Source organism: Oryzias latipes, chromosome 4 (genome assembly GCF_002234675.1).
Source record: "Oryzias latipes chromosome 4, ASM223467v1".
Classification (NCBI taxonomy): domain Eukaryota; kingdom Metazoa; phylum Chordata; class Actinopteri; order Beloniformes; family Adrianichthyidae; genus Oryzias; species Oryzias latipes.
The window spans coordinates 22,689,222-22,716,078 of NC_019862.2; the positions used below are offsets into that span (position 1 = coordinate 22,689,222).

Sequence of the window (26,857 nt, forward strand, 5' to 3'; positions counted from 1 at the left end):
TTATGACAGAACTAGCAGCTCGTGGACACCAAAGCTCCGCAAATCCTGAGAAATACCTTTTTTCTTTCCCATACTCCAGTGAAAGCAGCCGCACCTTCGCTGAGCCTTCGGCAGCGGGTGCAGAGGAAGAAAATGAGGCAGGTGTTAAAGAGGATGGAGGTGAGAGTGGCTCATCTGCGACTCCTGCTCTCTGCGAAGGACTGGTCACCGCCTATTACCTCAAAGAGCGGACTAGAGAGCGTGAGAAAATGAGGACAGAGGGATTTCAGAGCCCCAATCACTGTCTCACAAAGTGAGTGCAGCAATAAAAAGAACTAAAGTGTCAGTCCCCGATAGCTTCAGGGTTAAATTGCTGTCATTAAACAATCATGAGCCGCGGGGAAGCAAAGTCATTCAGCGATGAGGGTCTTTTCAAAGGGACTCAACCTTTTCTCCTAATATCCTGTCCACTGAAAGTCCCTTGTTCTTGATTTCCACCTTCACAGGCGCTCTACCACCATTCATCCAACCATCCATCCATTTTCTTAACCCGCGATATCCTACAGGGTTGCTGGAGCCTATCCCTGCTACTGTTGGGCACAGGCAGGGTGCACCCTGGACAGGTCGCCAGTCTGTCGCAGGGCACACACTCCGTCTCGCACACACTCACACATGCACACCTAGTGACATTTTAGAGTAACCAATCTACCTATGAAGCACGTTTAAAGTCCATGGGAGGGAGCCTATGATGGAATCAACCTGGATGACTGAGAGTCTTCATAGACATTGTACGTGATGTTATCAGACGTCTACCTTCACCACAATAACAACAAAAACCAAAAAAATGACAATCAAATTAACTACACGTTCTCATTGTACAAGGAAATGTAAAAGCAACCCAATAATTATAATAAAGATGTCCATTTCACTCAGCTATTTGACCCATCCCTGTGTTTGCACCTTTCAGTAGATGGAACGATAAAGAGCTGTTCAGCCACACCAATCTAAACAAGAAAAAAGACCACACCACCGTTTGACTCTAATTCTTTTTTTAATTAAAAGGTTTAATTAAAGTTTATTTTTATTTTTGTGCAAAACGGTTGTTGCTGTGACGACTGACAAATTATTATTAAGACATTGATGCCAGTTAATTAGGCTGATGCTGATGGCCTCCTTCTGCTGCAGATGGCTCTTCTTTTGATTCGTTTTTCTTTGAAGGTTCTCCTTGCCTAGCCTTTGGGTACTCATCATCTTGGGAATCCAGGAGTATTTTTAGGATTTTTAAGTTGGGGGTTATGAGTCTGTTTTACCCTCAGCTATACTGCTATAAACAGTTTAAGAAGTGCTCTATAACGTTTTGATCTATGATTTTTCAGTGATGTTTTGTTAAATGTCACTTAATCAAATGTTTGAAAATTACCCATACATTTTTCTAGTAATTATGAATAAACATGGAATATTTCACATAAAATGCTTTTTAGTTTAGTACAAAATGTGACTCACCAAAGGTCATGCAGTTTCGGTTGTAGGTCAGCCACTTTGACTATAAAAAATGTGTCAGCCATAGAAATGGGCTTACTTCCGGTTCCAATGAAATGAAGTCAATAGCAGCCGCCTTTTGTTTTTTAACATGTGCACCATGTTTAGTTCTCTATAGAAGTCTATGGGATTTTGGATTCTTGGAGCTGATACTTCCTGATTGAAATGCAAATGGGGAGGGGTCACTCAGTCTAGTTCTCATATACAGTCGGTGGTCAGCCAACACTGGTGAACTCCTCAGGAAAAACAAAAGACATGTCAAGATTTTTAAAGCTTTTATGATCAAAGAATGGCTCGTTTTTAATCTCTTTAATTGAGCAACAATGTAAGTAGAAAAAATGTTTCTCAAGAAGTTCAAAACTGCTGCTGGTATAGATGGACAGTTGGGAACATCCTTTTAGTTTGCACAACTTTGCAGCAGTTGTACTATATTTTTGTATGAATATAATGCATAAAAAAAATAAAAAATATTTTGTCTTTTATTTGCTACAACTGTGCCCTCTATTTTCTTCTTTTGGTGTGGTATTTTCGAAACATAACATTAAGTAAGGGTTAATGGCCGACGAAGTGTGCATTATCACTTTTTAACGCACGCAGTTGAAGCATGAACCGTCTGACGCGAAGCACGTTAAAAAGTAATAATGCACACTTCGAAAGCCATTAACCCGCTTATACCATGGTCACTTACAAAAGCAATACACATTAAACAGTTTTTAGTCCTTAATTCTTGTTTTTTTTTCCAATTTGGATCGCTTTTCTCACAAAAAGCAGAATATTTGTTACGTGGTGCGGCACGATGCGCCACACCACGTAACAAATAGGTTGTTTTAAAGAAGCCGGCGCAGTGATAAGAAACATTTTAGCTAGGTGAGTTGAACTTCTTTTTTCACCGTGCGGTTATCACTGTGGTTTATCACTTTTTAATGTACACCCAGCAGCCAATCAGAATCGAGTATTCATCCGGACCATAGTAGAAACACGAATTATGGCTTGAGCAACGTCCTCTCTGCCAGCAACGCTCTCTGGCCGCTATGATAACATTTTAAACATGCCTTGAAAATAAATGCATGGAAAATCCGACTCACCACAGTGCTGAATGGTGCAGGGGAATCTCTTGTTGGGATAAAACCGTATTTTAACTAGGACTCCTGATACTGTCTATTAAATGCGGCTTTCTTTTTTTGAAAGTCGAAGGCTCGACTGTCTCCTGGCTGGGTCTTTCCCCCTTGGCAAAGAAACTTTCCAAAGGTGTTTTTTATTTATTTTGCTAGCTCTTGGGTTTTATTTTAGCGGTACCCTATCACGTGACCGACAAGAGCGAATTGGCCTGCGTCAAGAGTAACATACACGGGTGTAACAGAGAATTGGGCATTTTTTCAAAAAAAAAAAACATCTTTCAGTTTCCGAAATAAATACAACGGAAGTCATGTAAGTTATTTATTCTTTCTGTGCGGCCCGGTACCAAATGACCCACGGACCGGTACGGGTCCGCAGCCCGGGGTTGGGGACCGCTGCTGTAAATACCTCGTTGGAAGTTCTTTCATTACATCATCTATTGACATCTTCTCCATCATGTCGCAAGGCAACTTCCCTAATACTGTGGTGTTTGTTTTTAGCCGCCCAATCCCGCCCACAGCAAAATTCAAACTGCCCGGTTCCGCGAGATTTGCGTTGGGTCCAGCGGGACCCAATCCCAATGCAGCCCTCTAGACAGGAGGTCATACAAAAGGGGCCATATATATAGCTTAAAACTTTATACAGGCTTTGTAACACATTTTACACTCACTTTTTGAATTCCGGTTCCGGGGTTAAGGCAGGACGCGTGGTCGCGGCTCTCTGCGGATACTATCTTCAAATTACTTAAGAAGTTGATTTTCTCCAAAAAGAGAGCTGACCATGCCCCCGAAGAAACCCCAGGAATATGAAGAGCTCAAAAAATCTCTTGACATTATTCAAGAAACGCTGAAAAGTTTTATGGATCAAGTGTCGGCTAAACTAACGCCGCTCTGGGAGATGATGGAAGAGTTCCGAAGATTTCGGGCTCAAAACGAGCAGGGAGAAAACCGGGTCGAGATTCTGGAGAAAAGACTGGACGATGTGGAACAGCAAGTAAGGATGAATAATGTCATTCTCACTGGAGTACCAATCAAGCCTCGAGCGAAGCTGAATTCAGCTGGAGCTAGCGCTGCTAATGCTAGCGCTAGCGTAGCTAGCAGTGCTAATACGGAGATCGATGCGTCGCTGGAGCAGCAAATACATTCTCTCACATCTAAAGGGATTTCCCTGGATCTCAATACCATCGAGACCTGCCACCTGCTCCCCAGGAGAAAGGAGACGGATAAACCAGCGATCCTCATCAGGTTTGTGAATCACAAACACAAGCTAGCTCTGATGAATCAACGCAAAAACCTGAAAGGTTCGGCTGCTTATCTGAACGACCATCTGACCAGGAGGAATGCTGAAATCTCAAAACATGCACGACTTCTCAGGAAGCGTAAGCAGATTGAGAACACTTGGGTTAAAGGCTGCAGGATTTACGTCAAACCACTCGGTCCAGAGGACCGCACCAAGGTTATGGTTGTGAACACCATGAAGGACTTTGAGAAGTGTTTGATCACGGTCGTCTGAATCAACGTGGAGTAATAAATCAAAGAGCCAAATAATTTCAAGAAATATGACACCTGGAATCTTCACTTTCTCCATAAGTCTGACGTCACCTGAATAACAGCAGAGAGTTCTGACCTGCAGACAATTTGACCTCAACTTTCACCGCAGCTGATATCAGCTGAAGAAGGATATGGACCTGAATCTAATGTCTGCAGACATAATATCGAAGAGAACTATTAACTGTTTTGAACCCAGAAGATCAGCTGTTATCAGTAAAAGAAGAAATACCAACCTTGGACAATCGACAGATTGTGGACCCTTTTAATTTTTTTCCTTACAGCATTACCTTATTATAAAAAAAGAAAAAAAAAAAAAAAAAAAATTAAAAAAGTAAAACAAATGATTAATCACTTATTGAAAATTGTTAAATTGATTGACTTTTGATGATATTACTTCACTAGCTCCTAAAATTGATAAAATGATTCAAAAATCTTTCCTAATGTAGCATAATTTTGCACATGTTTTTAACTTTTGATACTTGATGTAATTTTGCTATGATAACTCCTGAAACAGTGTTGTCTATTTTACTGGTATAGTATTATGTTTTAAAGCATATGAATGACTTTTAAAAGTAACATAATTTGCATATATTTCAGATGCTGCATTTGCCATGTTGATTTCTAAAGTTATTTTTGACGTAGTACTTAAGTAATTTCATCTTTGGCACGTGCCTTATTGATACCTTATGATTCTTAATTCTGTCTGATAAAACCTAGGAACCGGATATTGATAAATCATGTAATAAAATGGTTATAGTATAACGGGGTGGAATTATATAAGTTCGCTTCTTTCCACTCCCTTTCAAGCAATTTTTATTAATTATGTCTAATTATCCTAAGTTTGATTAGTTACTGTATGAATGTATAACTGATGATTATATTGCTTTTGTGTGTATTCTATTTGATTGCTTGAAATAAACCATTTCAAATCAAAATCAAAATTCAAAATTTTTCCATGCATACCTGGTAATAAACAAAAACAATACACTTTATGATCCTGCCCACTCCAGTTCCTATACAAACAAAACAACCCAAAACTTGAGCTTTAACAGTGAATCCCCAAAATAGCTTTCCTAAACCATCAATCTCTTTTAGTTATCACATCACAAGTTAGAAACAAATATTGCTGTTGTTATACAAATGAAAAAAAGGACAATAAACAATAGGATGGATTGGGATAATAAAAATATTTTAGGATGATTGCACCCACCTCTCTGACAGGAGGTCATACAAAAGGGGTGGGGAACAGTAGCCTTTGGAATATATTGGGGGGTCAAAAGAAGAAGGAAGGAGGGGCTGTGACTTGGAGTGTAATGCAGCAGTTTGTTAGAGATCTCTCAGGTATGGTAACACTTGAACAGATTTTGTGCTATTATAAATTAAGATAAAGGCTATCCCAGTTACATTTATTCATTAAAACACTTTTTACATCTTAGCAACACAAGGTATTTTACAGAACAAAACCATTTTCAAATGGTTTAAAACTAAACTTTATATTGATAAGATTATGAGATTTTCCATTTTGTGTTTAAGTTACTCATCATGTTTGGGAAATTAGAAACTACTTCTGCCTTATTAAAGCAAACAAAACCACAGACGAATTTCAGTTTCTAAACTGCAGAAAATGAGAAACCATTCAGTTTTAAATCCTGTATTGCACGTGTTTGAAAGTGTCTCTGTCCTGCAGCGGGGAGGAATTATGCAACATTTCCTTTTTTTTTTTTTCTTTCTATTTTTCTCCCTAAAGAAGCCGCGCAGGTCCTCTGCGCTGGAACACTTTCGTCGTGTGCTTTGACTAAAACCCTTGTTTGTGGATCTCCCGGCAGCGACGACAGCAGCAGCTTTTCCTCCACAGAAGCATAACTTGGCTGCAGAAGAAAACATCAAACGCAGAAGCTCTGGCTCACTCCTGCTAGCACTGGCAAGGAGACTCGGAGAAGGGGATGGTGGTGGTGGTGGTGGTGGAGGGGATCCCAGGCGTGAGCTTTAAAGCAGCGTGTGTGTTCAGATGGAGCTTACAGCCCGCAGCGGAGTGGCAGTGATTAGGACTGCGCTACAAATTTAGACATTTGGAAGCAAAAACCTGCAGCCCAGAGGACCTTCTCTGCTGCTCTCAGGCTTTTCTTCTCAAATAAGAAAGTCTAACTTTTTAAAAGTGGAATGTTTTTTTTTTTTTTTTTTTTTTGGAATCAGCAGCAAATATGCAAGATGTTGGGGATGTGTGTGTGTGTGTGTGTGGGGGGGGGGGTATTTTAAGGCAGATTGAGGAGGGGGCAGAAGTGGGGGGTGGTGCTGTTTGAAGCAGAATTCTAATATCCTTGGAGGAATGAAAGTTTTAAAGAAAAAAAAAAGAGGAACAAAATTAAAAGATGATGGTGTGTATTTGCTCCTGGGAAGTTTGCATAAATTCTTCATGATCAAACCCAGCTATGCATTGTCATACTTTTTAAAGAGGCATTTTTATTTTCATGGCTAAAGCTGCTACTGCCTGTGGAAACGGAGGTCCTCAGTGGAATAACTTTGCTGGAAATGAAAAAGAAAGTGTGAAGACAGCGGAACTTTATAAAATATAATGCGACTTGGATTGTATGGGAGCATCCTCAATCACATTCTGCAGTTTGGGGGTAAAATGTGCCTGCCATTGTCAAAAAGCTGGATTAGAAGCCTAAATTAAAACTAGAAAAAAAGGTTTTCATTCCTGATGAACCTACATCAGTGGATTTATTCATAAAAACTTTTCATTATGACATTTATATTAGATCCAAGGAAAAGTAAAGACCTCTTTCCTATTGATGGAATCACCAGTGAGTTCGCTAATCACATTTTTTTTTATTGGCAAATGTTTTTATGTCAAGCACAACTTTTTTTCAGGAATATGCTCTACAGTTTGATTTGATTGCAATTACATAGTAATGATGCTGACCTGTTATAAATTTCGTTTCTAATCAATACTAACCTTGACAAATTCAAAAAGTTCATTACCTTAAAAACTATTGATTTAAAACAAAACAAGCGTTATGACACATTATAGTAATACATTTTTGAATTAATTATTTTTGGTGTCACTTTTATAATATTTTGACTTTATCCATGCTTTATTTTCTGTTTTATTTTATTTTATTTTTTAAATTTGTCTCTAAACTTTTAATAGAAACAGTTTTTTTTTGTTTTTTTATCTCTTATAAAAACATAAAAAACCGTGATATAAATATTTATGGGTTTTTGCAGTTGAAAAACACCAAATGTATTACCAGGGATTTCATTTTTTTGTATACTTTCAGATTTGATTTGTAAAATAAGAAAAAGCTGTACAAAAATAAAATAAATGTGAAACATCTTCACAAAAAAGTTTTAAAGGTAAATTATTAGAGCAGGAGAGTTATATAAAAAAAAGATGCTGGTGAAGGCCCCAGTATTAAGGTGAATTTCTTCCCTCTTCTGGACTGAGAGGTCTGAGGTCTTTCCAGGTATCTGTTGTAGCCATTCCTCCAGCTTGGGGGTTACTGCCCCAAGTGCTCCAATTACCACAGGCACCACTGTCACCTTCACTTTCTATGCTCTCTCCAGTTCTTCTCTGAGTCCCTGCTATTTTTCCAGTTTCTCATGTTCCTTTTTTCCTGATGTCACTTGGCACTGCCACATCCACCATAACGGCTTCCTCTGTTCTTTATCCACCACGACAATGTCTGGTTGGTCCGCCATTACCATCCTATTAGTCATGTAGACTTGGAGCAAATGTCAAGGTTTTTTTTGTTTTTTGTTTTTTTTTAAGTTGTAATAAGGTCCTGTTTGCTTATTAAATTTTTAATGGGTCAGGGTAAAGCCCTCTTAGTTTCGTGGTTTTATAAAAGCATCAGGAAATGAAAGTATAAGGAAAATCAATGAATGATTGAAAGACAAAGAATTTTATCCTAAAATGTGGTCCTCCATCCTAGTCCCCCTCCCCTCACTGCAGTATTGCATGCAATCTAATCTTATCAGCGTTAATCACACAATGCTTATCAAAATAATCTCCATCCCACTGAAGTGTTGACACAAAGGCGCACGCTAGGGTTCACCATGAAAGTGTTGCATCATCACTCGGTCAGATTCCTCAACCTGACTCAGCATTCTTCACTTCCATCCATTCCAACTTTTTGATTCAGTCGTATTTATTTTTAAATTGTTTATAACAATGAACATCTACTTTGCCAACAAGAAAAAGGAAACCCCTTATTTCTGCTCCTTTTACTTAATCAGTAAAACCAATGGTACATTTTCCCCCAAAAAAACAATAAACAAAAAAGGCATGGCAACAACAAGAAATGCAAATTACTTAGTTGGAACATAAAATGTAGCATAAAATTTGGACATAATAACCAACATTTCTTATTTATTATATTTTGGAATATTTAATTTTTAACATTTTTCAAATTTGCTCATTCCATTCCTGATACCACTTATCCAAACACATCTTTCTTTAACTAGAGTTCTGGTTCTAATATTGGCAGATATGATAATTAAAAAGTAAAGATTTCCTTGGCTGTGTAATGAGCAAAGTGAATGGAGATGGCTACTGTTCACTGTCAAACCGAACACCAGTTAACTTACCTCCTTGATTATGCTGAACAAGTCCTGTTTGCTCTTTAAATATTTAAAACTATTAAAATAATCTAAAATAAATAGTTAAAAGAGTAAAATAATACTTAAATTGGGTTTTCCATAGACCTCAAAAGGTGCCAGTTTCACCAGAAAGCGTTTTAGGCTTTATTTTATTACATTTTAACAGTTCTGTTAACATTGCCATGAGAGTCAGGGTGTAAGCTTGAATTAAAAAAGTGTGTTTTTTTAATAAAGCAAATTAAATTGATTTGTGCAAATAATTAAAGATTTATTTATCAGCTGTGAATCTAAAAGATTTCAAATTTGAAGGAAGATTTAAACAAATGGTCCTTAAGCCCGTCTCACTCTTGGCTGTCAGTAACACAATACATCCTCTTTCTGCGTCTGAAACGCACCCGCTACCTGAGATTACCAACTCCCATCTGCCCATTGTGATGCTGAGGTATTAACGCTAAGCTAAACCTCTGAAAAATCCAGGTTTAAATCACAGTGATGCATCCCACATTATCCCCCATACACACACACACACACACACACCCACACACACCAACACGCAGGACAGGCAGAGTCTTGGCTGAGCCTTGCGTGTCTGTAATAATGATCATCATGCGTCTGCAGCTCAGCTCAGATTGATCTTTCCAAACAACACATGCAGCAAAAACAGGAGATGAATGATCCCTACGAAACACTGCAAAGTGCTGATGCCTGATGGAAGCATTTGTGGTCTTTTCACCGCACTAAATGGACCTCCATTGTTATTCCCACCCAAGAGGACAGAGATCTGCTTTAATTACTGTGATAGCTCTTTGTCGAGCATTGAAATACAGCACTAATAGTCAGAAATGATGACTTTTTATGTCCTAAAATGTGTGAAAAACCTGATTCTTTCCTGGATACTCATAAACGATTACCAACATTACACAGTTGTTGTTTTTTTAATATAAAGAAGACTTTCTTATTTTTAATTAAAATGATTACTTATAAATGTGTAAATAGTGGTTAAACTTTTGTCTCACACAATATGTAGTTAAGTGTATTAGCTATGTGAAATGATCTAGGAATATCAAGCAATAGCCTGTGTCCTGTGAGATCCTGTGGACTGGAGTTGATGCGATGTTGGAGGGTCAAAGAGGGAGAAAACGTAGGGGATGCCGGATGTTTTGGTGATGTGGTCAAAGACCAAAGCTGCTCAGCACATCAAAACAAGCGGAAGACGGATGCAGAGCCTCATGGTGGAGTCAATCGGCCACTGATGTTCAACCCCAGACACATTCCAAGTGTCTAGCCACCTCTAAATACAGGAAAGCCACCACCAGGTGAAATCTTTTCCCACTGGTTCTGCAAACTCTGAACCAAGAGCACTAGCTGCCTGAAAGTGAGACCAGTGATGTGGGCCGAGGCCAGCAGCCAGACAGAAAGTGTCACTGGCAGCATCACCAAGGTGTTTGAGGGGCTAAGGAGGAGAGAACTGCCTTGTGAGATCAAAAAACGCCTGCATATGCATGACATTTTTTGCACTGTTTTTACACATTTAGAGACAAAGATACAGAAAAGTTTTTGTAAATTGTTTTACACTTGTCTAACTTGAACTTTTAACACCCGTCGTTCATGTTCAATTGCACAGTTTTTTTCACTAAAAATTCTCACAATCAAATTTCCGTTTTGTGGGTTTATTTCATTTTAAATTATTACAGTCTTATGACATGAAGTAAATCGTGAAATACTAATAGATATTGAAAATTCCAACGATTCTAAAGAATAAATGTGTTTAAACCAATAAGGTTTTATAGGTTTTATAAGTATGGTTGAGGAAATAAAGTGCTGTTTATTTCCAGGTTCGGCTAAATGTAGCCCGACCTGTATTTTAAAAACTGTTAATGTGCCTAAATACTGCTTGAACCTGTGCTTCAAAAAATAAATAAATAAGAAGAACTTGCCAATTATTTCTAGAAACATCTAGTTGTGATGAAGCAGCGTGACAGGATGAATGAGAGCGCATGAATGAAGCAAACATGCTTATGTCCTTTACAGTCTGTACTGCAATGCTGCATCTCCGTTCTCACACACGCAGAGGTAAACACATATTTCTCTGCTCATCTGTTTTCAGAGCATGACACTCTAATCCACCAGGTTGCTTAATTAGAATATTTTGCTTTAATATACCGCAGAACTTTGGCCCGCTTCGCCATCAGCATTTTGACAGAAGTTCTGCTCGTTGCTCATCTGCACAGCCTCACTCTTTCTTATATAAAGCACCAAAATCTGGGCTTACTCATAAGTCCCCAGCTCAGCCAACAAACGTTGGAGTGAACTCCGGTGGACAAGAGAGTTCCTTTGCATTCTGGTGAGGGATAGTTCCACTACAGCAGGAACAGGAGCGAGGAGTCCAGACAAGAATTCCAGGTAAAAACCAAATGCAGCCAATAATCTGAACTCACAACTTCTGGGTAAAGCTGCTGGAATCACTCCTGATCTTAAAGAAGACGTCCGTTGTTTAAAAGCTGAACTGGAAATGACGACTTTCTGTCTCCTTCGCCCAGTATAAACAGCTGACATCGCTTGGTCGTGGAGCAAGAGCAACAGCTATTGTAGCTAAAAGAACTTTCATTAAGTTGCTCAGAAATAGTTAAAAACCTGGGCATTATTTTTTTGAATCTAAGCTAACTTTATCCCGCATAATTCTCACCAGGAGGCGGGCTCACATCACCCCGATTTTGAAATCACTGCATTGGCTCCCAGTCTGCTACAGGATTGATTTTAAGATACTTTTAATAGTTTTTAAATATATTAACGGTTTTGCCCCTTCTTATCTGACAGATTTTATTAGTTAAGTATGAACCTTTGTGTACCCAGATCCTCTGGCACTGGTCTTCTAACCATTCTGACTGTAAAAACCAAAAACTATGGAAAGGCATGTTTTCAGCACTATGGCCCTCGTTTATGGTACGAGAGGACCTGAGAGCCACAGAGAGCATAGTTGCTTTTAAGAAAAGGCTAAAGACCCAACTTTTTAACCTGGCTTTTACCTGATTTTAATAGTGTTTTTATTTTTATTTTGTATTTATTAATTTATCCAATTTATCACATTTTATGATTTTACACAGGAATATTAATAAATTATTTTCATATCCTTCATCTCACATTTTATTGTTTATTATTTATTTATTTAGCTAATTATTGTTAGTTTTTTTTTTCCTTTGTTATTTCCAGAGCTTCCTCAGTTGGATCCTCAGTCGGATCCTCCCCCTCTGGTTCGGCTGCTGTTCAGCCGCTGCGGCTCTAGATTCGGACCTGCATCGCCACCTTGCTGTGGTGTTGCTGGTTCCCTGCCTGTGATGCTGCATCTGGCTGTCAATGCCGCAGGTCAATGGTTACATAAAACTTTATTTAGAAAATGTCTACATTAGGATTTTTTTTAAACCTAATACTCAGCCTGTTAGTTTTTGTTTGCTTTTGCTTTTTAAAATTAGTTTTATGAACCTTTCCTGTTTATTGCTTGCCGACTGAAGTCGTCAGCACAGGGGAGCCGTTCCAGGGACGACCCGCAGAGGTTCTGCATGATATGAAGCCTTTATTCACTTCTCATTCAACCTCATTCAACATGTGCTGTCTTTTTAGAAGAACTTTCCATCCCATAACAGACTCTGGTTCACGTTCACAGACATGCCCCCTCACGCTGCTTTCCTCCTCCTTCCCGCTGGCACACCCCGACGGTGTTAAAGGCACCACGACAATCTTAGTACATATTAGTTATTTTACAAAACCACAGAGAGCCGCAGCACAGGGAGGAAAGTGCTGCGTGTTGTCGACCCCATTTCTAGATATTGCAAAGTTTGAGAAACGCACATCTGTGCATGTGAGAAATGCAAAGTGCGACTGCACACGGCTTCTAGCTGGACCCTTGGCGTAAAAGAAAGCAGAAGGGAGTCAGACATAAAGTTCACAAGCATGCGCACATCCGCAACACACATTTTTTGACAATACAAGGCTTCACTCGACCCCTATGACTGTTATAATTCATATTCTATGAAAAAAAAAATCATCTCTTCCAGTAAATTTATGAGCACAGCTGTGTATTATTTTAAGAAGTTTTCTTGTATTTTTTTAATTCATTGTCAAATGGCCCTTTTTTATTACTCAGTGTATTTTATTGACAGTATCATGTCTATACTACTTTTTTTTGTTTAATCTTGGTTGATGTTCTCATGTTTATCCTATCGGCTCCATTTGAGAAGTGAGATGTGCCGTCTGAAAGCTCAGCACAACTTATCAATATGCATTGTCTTTTTATTTTCCCTTTCTTTTTAACTTCGCCTCGGCCTGTGGTGTTTCTTGACAGCTTATCAGTCTGTCAGTGCGTGTCAATGTATGTATTAGAATTCACAGCTTTTCTAAAGAGATAAGCAAAGCTGTTATTGAGTTATCTCAGACGCAGACACCTTTCGTTTGCTGGTGATGTGGGCTTATGCCGAAGACGAAGCGGTGAGTTTAAACTCTTGTTTGTTCAAATGTGCATGTCTGAGGTGTGTGTGTGACTCTGTGATTATTTAATATGTATGTAAATAAGGTACAAGAACAGCGATGGACGCACAAATTTGTTTGCCTGGCGTCGTGTCGTACACGCAGGTTTAAAGTCGACAAAGGTGACACGTACACAGTGGCATAAAAATGCTTCGTACCTTGACTTTTTACTCTGTGCTTTCTACTTTTCATTCATACTCTGTTTCTTTGCAGTCTTTCCCTGTCTTTTGTCTGAGATCAGTTATACCAAACAGAGGAAAAAAAACTTCCAAAAGAGTATCATGCATCTGAATGAATCTTTATATTTATTCAGATGAGTTAATGGTTTAGAAAATAACCAATCAGGCGGGTCAAAGTGAAGTACGTTTTGATCAGTCGTTGCTTTGCCCACCCGTCAATCAAAAATTGGTAAAAGGCCAAATAGCCTCTAATGGTTTTTGGGGGGCTACAGCATTCCATACTGCAAGGTTCTTCTTAAATTCAATTACAGAACACAAAGACTTCACATAGGCAAATATTTAGGAAAAAAATTCATAATAAATGACTGAAAACAGGAGGTCCCGAATTCAAGCTGCCAAATGACCTTCTTCTGTAGGGTGGCTGGCCTAATACTACATACACACCGGACATGTGATGCATGTTCAAGAGTATGCTAAATGGGCATACTTGAATCCACCTTTAACATACGGTCTTCACACTGGGCTGTCGCTATATAGTTGCGCACATGTGCTCACACTCGGAAGAGGCTTGGTACAAAATGTCGAAATGGTGTGAATCTTGGGAATCTTTCTCCAGGCCTGTTCTTTCACAGCTCTGTTGTGATTTGTGAAAGACTTGGGCCAAGTCCGAATTGTTTCCTTACCCCTCTGACTCCTCCCTGTTGCTCCAATTGTTGGTGCATTTGAAGCTAACGTAGATGACCAATGACTATTGATGACATCGAATGGTAGTCAGAATTTGAAGATACCATTTGTTTCATATCTCTACTCTGGGAGGGGTAAAGAGTGGGGGTAGGGAAGCTATTTGATTTGGCCTCAGTGTCACATAATATAAACAGACCGTTTGACACCCAGAACACCAGAGTGGGGGCAAACATTGTCTCTGTCCAGGAAAAGGTGGATATTTGTTCATAGAAGAGCGGTGAGCAGGAAGGTCTTCAGAGCCAGTACACCGTTCACCAGAGGCAGGCACAGCTTCCAACAGAAAAGCCAGCAGCGTTTACAAGAGCCGGCGCGGCGTTCAACAGAACCAGCCTGGTGTGCCTACCGCAGAAGGCTGGAGCGGCGTCTGCCTGAGCACAGTTCGGCGTTCACCAAAGCCATGACCGGAAAAAAGAGATTCCGGACACAAGTGGCTGAAATCAGCTTCCTCCGTGTAGGGCGGCGGGGTGTTCCCTTGGAGATATGGTTAGAAGCTCGGTCACCTGGAGAGAGCTCGGAGTAGAGCCGCTGGTCCTTCACATCCAGAGAGCCAGCTAAGAAGGCTCAGGCATCTGGTTCAGATGCGTCCCTGAAGAAATGTTCTGGGCATGTCTCTGGGCTGGCCTGGGAACACCTCGGGGTGCCCCCAGAGGCACTTGAGGAAGTGGGCGGGGAGAGGGAAATCTAGGGATCTCTGCCCACACCACTGCCCCGTTTCCGGTCCTGGATGAGTGGAAGACGGATGCATTTAGGAAATCATGTCTTTGTGACAAAAGGTTTTATATATATATATATATATATAAGAATTCTTGGTCATGCCATTTTTCTTACCCTATTGGTAGTTTTTTTAATTGTTTTTTGCTTATTTAAAGACTTTTTTTATTTTTTATTTTTTGGAACTTTTGACTTGCTCTGGCGGGCCTCATTTTAATCAAGAAATTTTCTTTGTATTCCTTGTAGTTCACTCAATAGTAGTTCACTTCTAGACTATCTTTATTTCTCTTGTTGGTTTTGCAGGTCTTGCATCATGAGCGTTAAATAAACTGTCAAGGAAACAGGAAAATATTTTTCCTGGGTATATACTCTGACATCCCTAGTCAGCACGTTTGTGGGAGAAATTGCAGCGCTGCAATGTTTTTTTTAAATCTAATTTCATATGTATGTGAAGGAGAAAAAAATCCAGTTGGCCATTTAAAGGCATTCCTTATAGGGTTTTAAATTAAGTTACATGGCCACTCACTTTAATAAATTTAGTTGGATTCATAATGGGAAATAATTAACGTGTATTGAAGGAAGAATTGTTATTTTAGTTCACGTTTAATTTAGTTTGCAAGGATTCAAACCTGGGATGTATTACAAATTTCCTTCAAGTCTTCAAATTCGAGTCTTCCATCTGCAGCTGCCAAACTGGATGTTCTGTAAAGGAACTGAGGTCGAAAGAAACTCATATCCTTCACATCCGTCTTCTTTTTTTTTTTAAATGTATTTTATTGAGTTTTATTGGTGGGAGGCTGGTGGGCTGCAAGGCTGTTCTGGGGTTGTTTGAGTATGTGAAGTGGCAACATAAAAACCCATGGATGAACGTTCAGACCCCTGCTGAGACAAGAGAGCTCAGATGGAGCTGCAGGCCCACAGATATTTTTCTTAATACGCTGAATGTATGCTTATGCAGCGACTTATGATGGTTGCATTTGCTTTAGCAAAAACACACAAGTAGTCCCCCTCCACCGAGGCGGTTTTGTGCTTTCACCGGAAAAGATATTTTAAGCACGCAAAGCAATGTTTGGTGAGAACCAAAGGAGCGAAAAACCAAAAGGAAAAAGAAGAATCCAGTTGTTAGCTCAGATTAGAATAATTCAATCCAAATTAGGACAAACTGTTCTTGGAACTTGTCACACCATGCCATTTCTACAGAACCATGCCGCAGCATGATTGTTCACTTATAGTCCTAGTTGTGCCAAGCCAACGTTTGTCTTATAGTCACATTCATCCATACGGGTGGTTGACCTTACAGATGAGACTGTCTTAAATGCTGACTAATGTTTTCGAACTCATCGTTTGTGGTGGCAGAAATATAACAGTTTTCATGGACAACACAGACACTTGAAGCAAGAGGACCCGGTTTTCAGACAACATGGCACCCTGCCATCATTAGCCGGAACTGGAAGATCACGTCTCGTCTCCCTCTCCATTTCGGTCAGAAAATACTATTCTTTTGGTCCAAAAAATACCCTGATAGTTACGTTTTTGTTTTTTTATCTTTAAGAGCTAAAACTTTAACACGGAGATGTGTCTGTCAAAGCCTGCTTTTCTCTAACGGTAACTCCTTATGTGATCAACGTGAATCAGCTGATCCACAGAGAAAAGTGTGATATACCGCCGCAAAGCGGCTTTTCTCCACAACAGAGAGTGCTGATTCACGTTTATCGCGTTAAGGGTTTGAAAAGTTACGATTGTTGAAGGAATGTTAACACTGGAGCTAAAGCTCCGGTGGACCATTTTTACAAATTGTTAAACACTTTTGTTTGAATCCTTTTTTAAATAACTAAAACGATTAACGTTTTTGCCTCGTTTTAAGCTCATGTTGCATATTGAACCATTTATTCACATGAAAAAGTTTAAAAGAAGACTTGGAGACTTTCCGTGTCCGGCTAATTATATTAGGACGCCATGTTGTTGTCTGCAACCAGGTCCCCCTCAAAAAGGGCAGGTGACTACCTCAGTTGTACAGACACACAGACACCCTTCACCATCCTGAGAACCACTGCAGCTTCCTCTGGCTTTGCAGGGTCAGAATAAAACCTCCCACGAGGCAATGCCACGCTCACACTTTCCTTGACCTCCTCATCTCTGAGACTTGGAGGTAGGAAGCATTTCCTATGGTGGCCCAGAAGGGTCACAACACAACACTAAAAAAATTAACTCACAACACGGAACAATTAACTCGCAACACGAAACAATAACTCACAACATAATAGCTCACAACACAACAAAATAACAACATAATTTTGTGTTGTGCGAATTCTAAAGCATTGTGACTCTTCTGGGCCACTGTAATTTAGGGATAGGGGGTTAAAGCTCACAGGTAGACAAAAATAGACTAAGAAGGGGTTTGGGAAGGTAAAGGAAACAACAGAATAGGAAACAAAAGTTGCTTAAGGTTAGTCATTATTGCTAAAATATGTAAATATTCATGAAAAAGCGAAGTCTTTCTGCACAAACACACTCTTCTTGATCCTTTTTCTTCGTTGAAGTCTATCCATTTTTTATGCTGCTTTGCTCTTACCTGCTTGCTGCTGTCACACGCCTGACTCCTGCTAAAAGCCATAAATATTCTATGTCCAAGGTCCTCTGCTTCCGGACCACACAAGCCAAAAAAAATCCCCACACACAAGTGACTCGATTCTACACAAACACACTTTGTGTTTAAGATGGAGCGCACATCACTGTGAAGCTCAGCAATCTGGAGCACTGTCATATAATCAATACCGTGGATGGACTTTTTTGTGGAGTTTTGGGGTTCCTGCATGATAACATTGAAATTGGACAATGATGCAGCTTTCTTAAAGCTGCAAAAAAAAAATCAATATCTTTCTATATAAACATGAAATAGCTGAGGGCAGTTTAGGTGGTGTGGAAGTCTGCAGAGGACTTTCATCTCTGTCAGGGTGTTGGTTCTTAATCACAGTTCTTTTATAGAGTGAACTTTACTTTCTACAACTAAAGTTGTGTAGTTGTTATTATAACACACACAAAGATTTAACTGCCTGTTTATTTCTCTAAAGCTTTCCAGTATGTTTTCTTTTCTTTTCATGCTTTTTTTATGTCCTTCTGTAGAGGATGTTACATCATTCAGTTTAAAAACTGCACTTAAAGATTGTGCTTTAATCGTTCGATTCAAGAGTTTACTGTTTGTTTAACTTAATTTGAGGTTTAGTTATTCAAATATTTTCTATTTTTATTAGGTTTTTCAGTTGAACATGCGTAAATACATAGTGTTCAAGGCATCTTAAGCACTGTCAAATGTCCTATTGCTTTTATTTCTATAATTTACTTTGTTTTTTCCATGGCAAAAACTGAATCTTACGAAAGTAAAAAAGACCCTTGTTTCAAGAAAAATGTCTTATTTTCCAACTTTTAAGAAAAATATTTAATTAAGAAAGTTTTTCAATAGTAAAATAATCTTAAGAAAACTTGTCTTCATGATTGACAAATTATCTTAAAAAAGAATTCTTGGTAAGATCGTTTTTCTTACCGCATTGTTGAATCGTTTTGCTTTTTTTTAAATAAAGCTGCCAACCACGATAGAGTAGTAGGGCCACCATAAAATAAAGATATAAATGTACAAGAATAAAGAGAAATTTATGAGAACAAAGTCCTAATTTCACGAGAAAATACCCATAAATTTATGAGAGAAAAACCCTAATTTTACAAGAATAAAGCCATGCTTTTCGTAACTATAGGCTGTTTAGTGGTGTAAGCCTCCTTGTGTCTTTACACTTATAATAAAACAATGTTGACTCGCTCGGACCAATGCTGACGTAACCGCTCACAATGCGCTCTACGTCTCTTAAACTGAAACACGGTATTGGTTCTTTTTTCTTGTTTATATTTTCATTAGTAATCAGACTTTTGCCTCATAAATGTATGACCTTAATCTAGCAAATTTTCAATGTATACATATTTTATTTTATTATAATAAAAATGTAATTAAAAAATGTAATTCTCGTAAAAATGTAAATTTCATATAATGTATTTTATGTTTAACAGCTAAACATGAATCCATACTTGCATTTTCTTAATTTGGCATTCATTTATCTCATAATCACTCTAGTTTTTTCTAAAGCTAATATAGCATTCCACAAAAACCCTCAGCTGTCCTGTAATCTACTTTATTTTTTAACAAGCTTCTTTACTGCATGTACTTTAAAGTTATCGTCTTGTTTTTTTCTGATTAGCATTTTTACCTTTTCTTGAATGTGGGTTACCTGTTAGCATGCTTGCAGCTTTCTCTTACTCTTAATGGGGTATGTATTTTCATAATTATTTTAGTCTATATATCATAAATTGTTTTTCTTTTGTCCATAAGCAGCAGAAAATGCCGCAGAACATCGGTTAATGAGCTCAGAAAAGACTCCTTCAGCTTAATTCGGAGCAACATCATGATTTTAATTGTGTGCAGCAGCCTGTCGTGTAGAGTGCATGCATCCATACATCATCTGGCTGTTGTGTAGTACTGATTACTGCCACACTACACATGTGTGTTTGCATCACCAAGTCAGCCAGAGATTCAACCTCGCTAATGCGGGAGATGCCCTCTGTCAGAGCAGCTCGTGCGCTGCTAGACTCCAGTGTGTTTTGTGCGAGTGCGGTGTCTGTGTGGATTTGAAGGAGGTTTCTGAGGGTCCAGAGGTGCTAAAGGTTAATGGATGGAGCCCTGTAGCTCAGAGACTGCAGGTTAATAACCATAGAAGCACACACACACACACACAGAAATGAATTAAGGTGGCAGGGGACAGTGAAGGAGAGAAACACATCAGTTATTCAATGAAAAGTGAGAGAATGAAGCTGAAAGGAGAGATGACAGGAAGGGATGGACTCAGGCAGGTTTTTTTATGATTCTTTGGGATACCTGGAGGTGTTAAAAAGTAGATTGTACGCATCTAATCATTCAAAAAATACCTCAAATATGTAAAGCAGTGAAACAATTTAAAAACACAATTCTATTGCATTTATTGCACATCTTCAGTAATTGAAATTGATAAATAGGCTTATCATTTGAACAGCACTAATTGTCTCCCTGCTCAAGATTTGAAAAAATGTCAAATTTTTATGAAGGGCCTCGCCCGTATAGTATTCGCTGTCACCTTTCACCCACAACATGTCTGTAAAAAAATCAGCCTTAACATTTTTGCTTAAGGGACTTACCGAGTCTTTGACAGCTGTGTCACACAGCCACTATGTATAGTTTGCACGGATGAAAATTGGTCTTACGTAAATATACATGGAAAAAGTGACAAACATTGTGATCTGTACCTGAAATTTTCACAGATGTATCAGGAATGAACCACGGTAAAACCACGAAAGAAGTACGTATAAAACACGCAAAGATCCCATAAATCAACATAGAACATGAACCGTGCGTGATTATTGCGCTATTTATATGCAATTCATTAGTAATTTGTGTGTCAATTACATATTTGGAACGTGATATGTGCGCCGCAAAGGCGATATAAAATATACATCAGTGGTACATGCGTAAAACAAACGTGGAACGGTCATGGAAAACCACGAATGTGCGTATGCATCTTGCCAAAATGTATAAAAAGGTTAAGGTGTGGATTTGGATGCAGATGTTGCAAAAACTGCACATCAAGTGGTAAAGGAAGTGCTGCGACGCGGCCGTAAATAAGGCTGACGCTTAGTTGAAGAAGGATGAAGTGCTTCAAAGATCATAGACGACGCCAAGGTGAAGAAAGAGCTTCAGATTTGTGTCGTATAGATGTGCACTAATAGCTTTAATAGCTCAACATCGCCGCCATAAACGGAGACCCAACGATAGGATGCGATAGATACTCCAAGGTTGTCCTTCAAACATTTCCTCTCTGTCTTCATTTCTCTTTCACTAAGCTTTGCAAGTTGGTGTTTGAGTCAGACCCTCAAGAAAGTGACTTAAGCAATGATGAATGAGCTGCATGTTTGATTCATCAGCTGGAGTGAGCCAGAGGAGGAACACGGACAGCCAGATCTTTCCGCCGCTCCTCTGACCACTTTACTGCTCAGGTCAGCGGGGATGAAGCAATCACAGTGAGCTCTCAGCATCCCAGGAATAATTACATTCAATCATAAATTCCATTTTGTTGTCTGCTGGAAACGTGGCAGTGACGGAGGCAGTTATGTTCTCAACATGGACAAACTGAGCCAATTAGAGAGCCGAGAAGTCATTCTGCCATCAAATGGCTCTGTTAACTCATCTGCTGTCGTGGTGGGGGGTGGGGGGGGGGGATACTGCTCTGGGGGAGGAAGGGGGGCTTTGATTGAACGAGCACACATTTAGCGCTTTACGTCACAGCTTAATCTGTCATTTGAAGCCGTTTGTTATGTGGGACGTCTGGCGATTCACAGGTGCTGAAAGCAAAAGTCCAATTTGTCATGTGACGCTCTTGAAAATGAACAAGTCCTTAATGAGCGCCGTGGGTCTACTCATCACCCTCACCAAGCTACTTTGCAAACAGACATAAGTCTTAAAAAATGCCTTTGTGCAGTATTAAAGCGAATATAATAAACCAATCAAAACGTCAAAATCTTACTCACGATCTGTGTCAAAATAAATCTTTGCTTGAAAAGAAAGGACTCTTACAAAGACAACAATTAAATAAGTAAATGAGAATGAAGGGGAAAACTTCCGAAAAAAGTCGAATTTTTTTAAGAATATAGTCCCAAAACTATAAGGAAAAAGACATGCTTTTTAAAAAAAAAAAAAACACTAAAAATTTGTAAAAACATAGTTGTACAAGAAAGTAAGCAGACTCAGCAAGATTCTTGAGCAGTTTGATGTCCGTCCTACTTCTCTGAATTTGCTGTTAAATAAATAAACGTATATTGATTAATTGTTTTTGTTTAAGCATCTTAAAAGCTAACAATGGCCTCTCAAATCTCTGCTAAGATTTGATTTTTTTAAAAAGTCTTTTTGCTTGTAAAATTACAAATTATTGAAGCATTAGTTTACGACCACCATGTGACTCGTCCAGGGTTTACCTCGCCTTCGCTCAATGATAGCCAGGTTAGCGGGCAGCCTGTGAACCCGTCAAGGATTCAGTGGGTTCGGAAAATGGATGGAATTTACACTTTTGGTATAATAATTTGTTCTAAATTTTGACGCTTTTTTTCTCATAATTGTATGACTATGCAAAAGTGTTTTGTAAAACGTTTTTCCTCATAAGTCAATATTATTCTTGTAAAATGTTGATTTTCTTTTTTTTTTTGCTCATAGTTTAACTTTATTCTCAGCATATTGTTCACATTTTTTATTTCACAACTTTTTTTTGTTAAATAATGACATTTTCCTCTTTACTGTACAACTTTATTCTTGTAAAAATTTGACTTTTTCCCATTTTGTGCCTTTTTCTTTAATTTTACACATTTTTTCTCAAAGTTTTGACTTTATTCTAATTATTGTGCCAATTTATTTTCATAAAAGGTTGTTTCCTTTTTTTTTTTACAATTTTCTCATAATTTTATGACTTTTTTTCCCCATTATTTTACCCGTTTATTCTCATAAAAGTTTGACTTTTCCTTTAATTTTACAAATTATGACTTTTTTCCATTATTGTATGACTTGTAGAATATTCAGTTTTTCTCTATAATTGGAGGCCCTTCAAAAAAATATATTTACAACTTTATTTTTTTATAATTTAGCCTTAAAAGTGGTACCACTACATTCTCGTAAATTGTCAACTTTTTCTTACAATTTCAACCCTTTTTTTATATGCAGTCGGCTGTGTTTATTTATCTTATTTTATGGCTGTGCCAATGCTCCATCATCCTTAAATCATCTTGTTTTAAAGAAAAGAAAAGCGGATGAATTGTCCTGATGCATCTAGTTGTTAAATCTTTTTGGCGCTTACTGAGATGAAAGACTAAATAATCTGGATTAAGACTTTCAGTGCGTGCCATTGTTTTTATCAGAAGCTGACAGAACTGTCCTCACAGCAATCCTGCGGCATTCATCCCCTCCACCACGCGTTAGGCTGCGGTAGGTGGTGGCAGTGGGAGGGATTTCACAACGAATGGAGCTGAGGAATTAACCGATGAGCTGTTGTGAATCAAAAAAAAAACAAAAAAACACAAAGCTAGTAAACTGTACTATACCTAAAACGTAGGTTCCTTTTTATTGACTTTAATTTTCAACAGACCAGAAAATGGGGAATTTGGGCCCTTAAGAATGGAAATAGCTGAAGAAAGACACTTTCTGGGTGGAATCTAATTGCCTTTTTCTGCCCTAACCCTCCACCGAACAAACCCAAGCTGGTTCTCACATAAAAAAGGATGTTGCACAATCCAGAGCCCCACCCCCACACTTTGATTTGGATCTGTCTCTTACATAGTTTTTAAAAAAGATGATGTTTCAAAGGAAGAAGCACCAGAGTAAAAAGATAACTTTCCAAACCCACAAACTAAATCAGAGGTGGTTTCAAAAGCTTTCAATTTAATATTGCATTATTACTTCAGAATTTGTTTTAAATCAAACTAGAAAAAAAGAGGATGAATGCTTTGAAGTATAAGCCTTTATTCTGGTCATAATCTGAATCAACTGTTCTCAAGAAGACAAGTGGAATACTAATATTTAATTCAGAATGTTAAAGTGTGTGAGCGCTGTGATTATAAAAATACGTTTCAGAAAAGGTAAATGATCTTCATCATACTTTCTAATGCTTTTATAATAATCCATCATGGGGGGCGGCCGGGTTGTGGTGGATAGGGCGGTCGACCTCTAATCGGAAGATTGCGGGTGTGATTCACGCCTTGCCCGCCCATGTGTCGAAGTGTCCTTGGGCAAGACACTAAACCCCACCTTGCCTCTGGTGGAAGGTTGCCGCCAGTGTTCGGCAGCGGAGCCGCCATCAGTGTGTGAATGTGTGGATGGGACTGTGACAAGCGCTATATAAGTATACGCCATTTACCATTTACCATCCATCAGGTAATCCAACAGATTATCTCTTCAAGAATAGGCTCTTGATTGGGAATATGGCTCGTATGGAAATTTAGCCACTTTAGTGTGAACCTAACAGATAGATGATAAGCTTTATGATGCTGAAGGGCCTATAGGCAAACCTCAACCCCAGTTGGTTATTTTTTGAGATAGTGTCAGACAGAGAGGCTGACACTATCTCAAGCAATGTTAATACTACCCTCTGCAATGCAGGTTCAAGCAATAAAAGGTCTTTGTAAACACGTATATGCGTGTTTCAGGCTTCCGTGTTCAAAACTCTTGTGTTCACATGGCGCCATGCAAGTTTCTATGACTGTTTTCAGGCTCTACGTACGAAATGCCCGACCACCGAACATGCGTTGAACGTAAAACCAGGTTGAACTTTTTCCAGTCAGGGACTGGATGGCGTCCCCTAACAATTTGTGGAAGTGCCAACAGCTTGAAAATTGATCTTGAAAGAGGAAGGAATTACTGTGGATTGAAATTCTATGACACAGAGTCTTTCATATATCGGAAAAGAGATGTGAAAGAAAAAGCCTGGAGCTGTTTTGGGATCTCAATAGCAGATTTAATCATGTACCTCCAGTGTTTACATCTTTTCCTGGGTCGGTGGTCTGGGCCTGCTCTGGCCTGTTTGGTGGGTGGCTCCTGGGTCTTGGCTCCACCTTTGTCCAGCGCCCAGTGGCACCAACGGCTGCCTTCCTGTATTGAGTGCCCCTGCCCTGTGGCCTTGGGGATGTAACATTTGTCTTTTTAGCTGATCTAGCATAAATGTTGCAAATCTTAAAATTATAACCTACTCAAATTAGCAATTGTATCCCTTTACTTTCTCCACCTCTCAGTTTTCTTCTATTTCCCCCCTTTTTTCACACTTTTCCCCTCTCTCTCCCCTCTGTTAAAAAAATAAAATATACGAGACATAAAATTTTATAATTAAATAATAAAAGCAAAAGGCTTTTTTACAATTATCTACCTTGTCCATCAGAAGATGCATAACCCCCTATTGTACGAGTAAAATCTGTCCAACACAAAAGGCCTTCTGCTCTCATATGTTTGCTCAGAAAAAAAACATTCTTTCCACTACTGTAATTCTACCGTAATAAACATAATTCCAGCGGTTTCTGAGACGAAGAAAAAGCAGCCTTGATATACAACACTTTGCAGGAGTGAAGCGCTTAAGCGATCAACGTATATCAACTGATTCTGTCCATGTCATAATCCGTTGGAATTGCGTTACTTGCATTAACAGTCAAGATATAGGGTAGTTCAAAGAGCGTGCGTTTTTAATTTGTTGATGGACACATTTCTGGTGGTAAAGGGTTAAAACAGCTCCATGATATGGCTTCTGCCAGAGGAGGAAAGATGTTCAGACGATGTCCTTCGTAACATCACGCTCTTTCCACCGGTCATTCAAGAACGATGTTCACTCTTTAGGTTTAGTCTCATTTCTCTCAGGTAATCAGAAGAATAGATGAGCATAAGGGGGGGGGGGGAGTTTAGCTTGAACACAAGAAACAAAGGTAGCAGGTGGAAGAAAGGAAATTAAAAAGCAGCAATATCAGCAGCCTTCCGGCTTTTTCCCAATTATAAACCCAACGAGCCAGCTGTGCCGGTCGCAGGCTGACAGAGACCACCGGCGAATGCGGCAACACTGACCCAATAAACACGTTTGACGCCACTAATCAGCTCTTTCTCCTGCGGGCGGCGTGTGTGCTTTTCCAGGCAGGCCCGACGCTCGAGCCCAGACGAGGGAATGAACCAGGATTTACTCTTTCTTTGTTTCCTCGCTGACAGCGCCTGTCATGCCTCGGATCTCTGAACAACTGGAAGGAAGCGCCAGCAGGGACTTTCTTTTAAACATCCTGCAGTTTGCTCTTAAGCGGAGTTGTAATCAAGCATTTGAGCACGTACTTCGCTTTACAGATGTGTTTGTTGGTGACTGAGCGGGAGTTTGGCTCAGATTTGATGTTGAGTGGTTCTTGGGAAGGTTGAGAGCTGAATATAATTCACTGGTGCTTTATCTGCATTGCTGTACAAGCTGTTGGGGAGACATTCACTGATTTTACCAGCCTGCTGGTTATCTAGGATTTAAAAGGTAGGGATCTGGCATTTTGCGATTCGTTGAAGTTCCCCGTCTTCTCTTAGAAAGGACTCTGTGTCCGGAAGGACGGGATTAGGGCCTTAGCTGGATCCCTTTATGAGGAGTGTGAATGTCATCAGCTCCATCTGGAATGTGTTTCCCGGGAATACATTTTATGCTCCACTAAGTTCCTTCGAAGGACATCCGCTGCCTCTCAAATCGCTGCTAATCGGTGCTCATATATTTTCAGACAGAAGCATTTCAATTAGCGGCTGAGAGTTGGAGAGCCGGCTGGGATGCTCTCCTAAAGGTTACGAAAAAATCTGACACACTTACTGGTCACTTTACAAGTAACAACTATCCAAATAGTTGTTAACTCAGATTTCCATTCAGCCAGTCACATGGCAGCAACTCAATGCACTTAGGCGTGTAGACATGGTCAAGCCGATCTGCTGCTTTTTAAACTGAACATCAGAATGTGGAAGAAAGGTGATTTAAGAGACTCTGAACTTGGCATGGTTGTTGGTGCCTGATTATTTTAGAAACCGCTGATCTAATGGGATTTTTACCCACAACCATCTCTAGGGTTTACAGAGAATGGTCCAAAAAATAGAAAATATCCAGTAAACGACAGCTCTTGTTGATGTCAGGGGTCAGAGGAGAATGGCCAGACTGTTCCAGCTGTTAGGAAGGCAACACAAACTCAAATAACTACTGGTTACAACCGAGGTCTGCAGAAGAGAATCTCTGAACGCACAACACGGCCAACTTTGAGGCAGATGGGTTACAGCAGCAGAAGACCACACCAGGCGCCACTCCTGTCAGCTAAGAACAGGAA

At 39.3% G+C, this 26,857-nt stretch overlaps 1 protein-coding gene across 1 annotated transcript in view; it reads left to right on the plus strand.

The window, feature by feature from the left end:
- The window catches only part of pik3r3 (phosphoinositide-3-kinase regulatory subunit 3), a 248,651-nt gene that overhangs the window by 28,974 nt on the left and 192,820 nt on the right, over positions 1 to 26,857 (plus strand). The gene's annotated exons all lie outside the window — the stretch shown is intronic.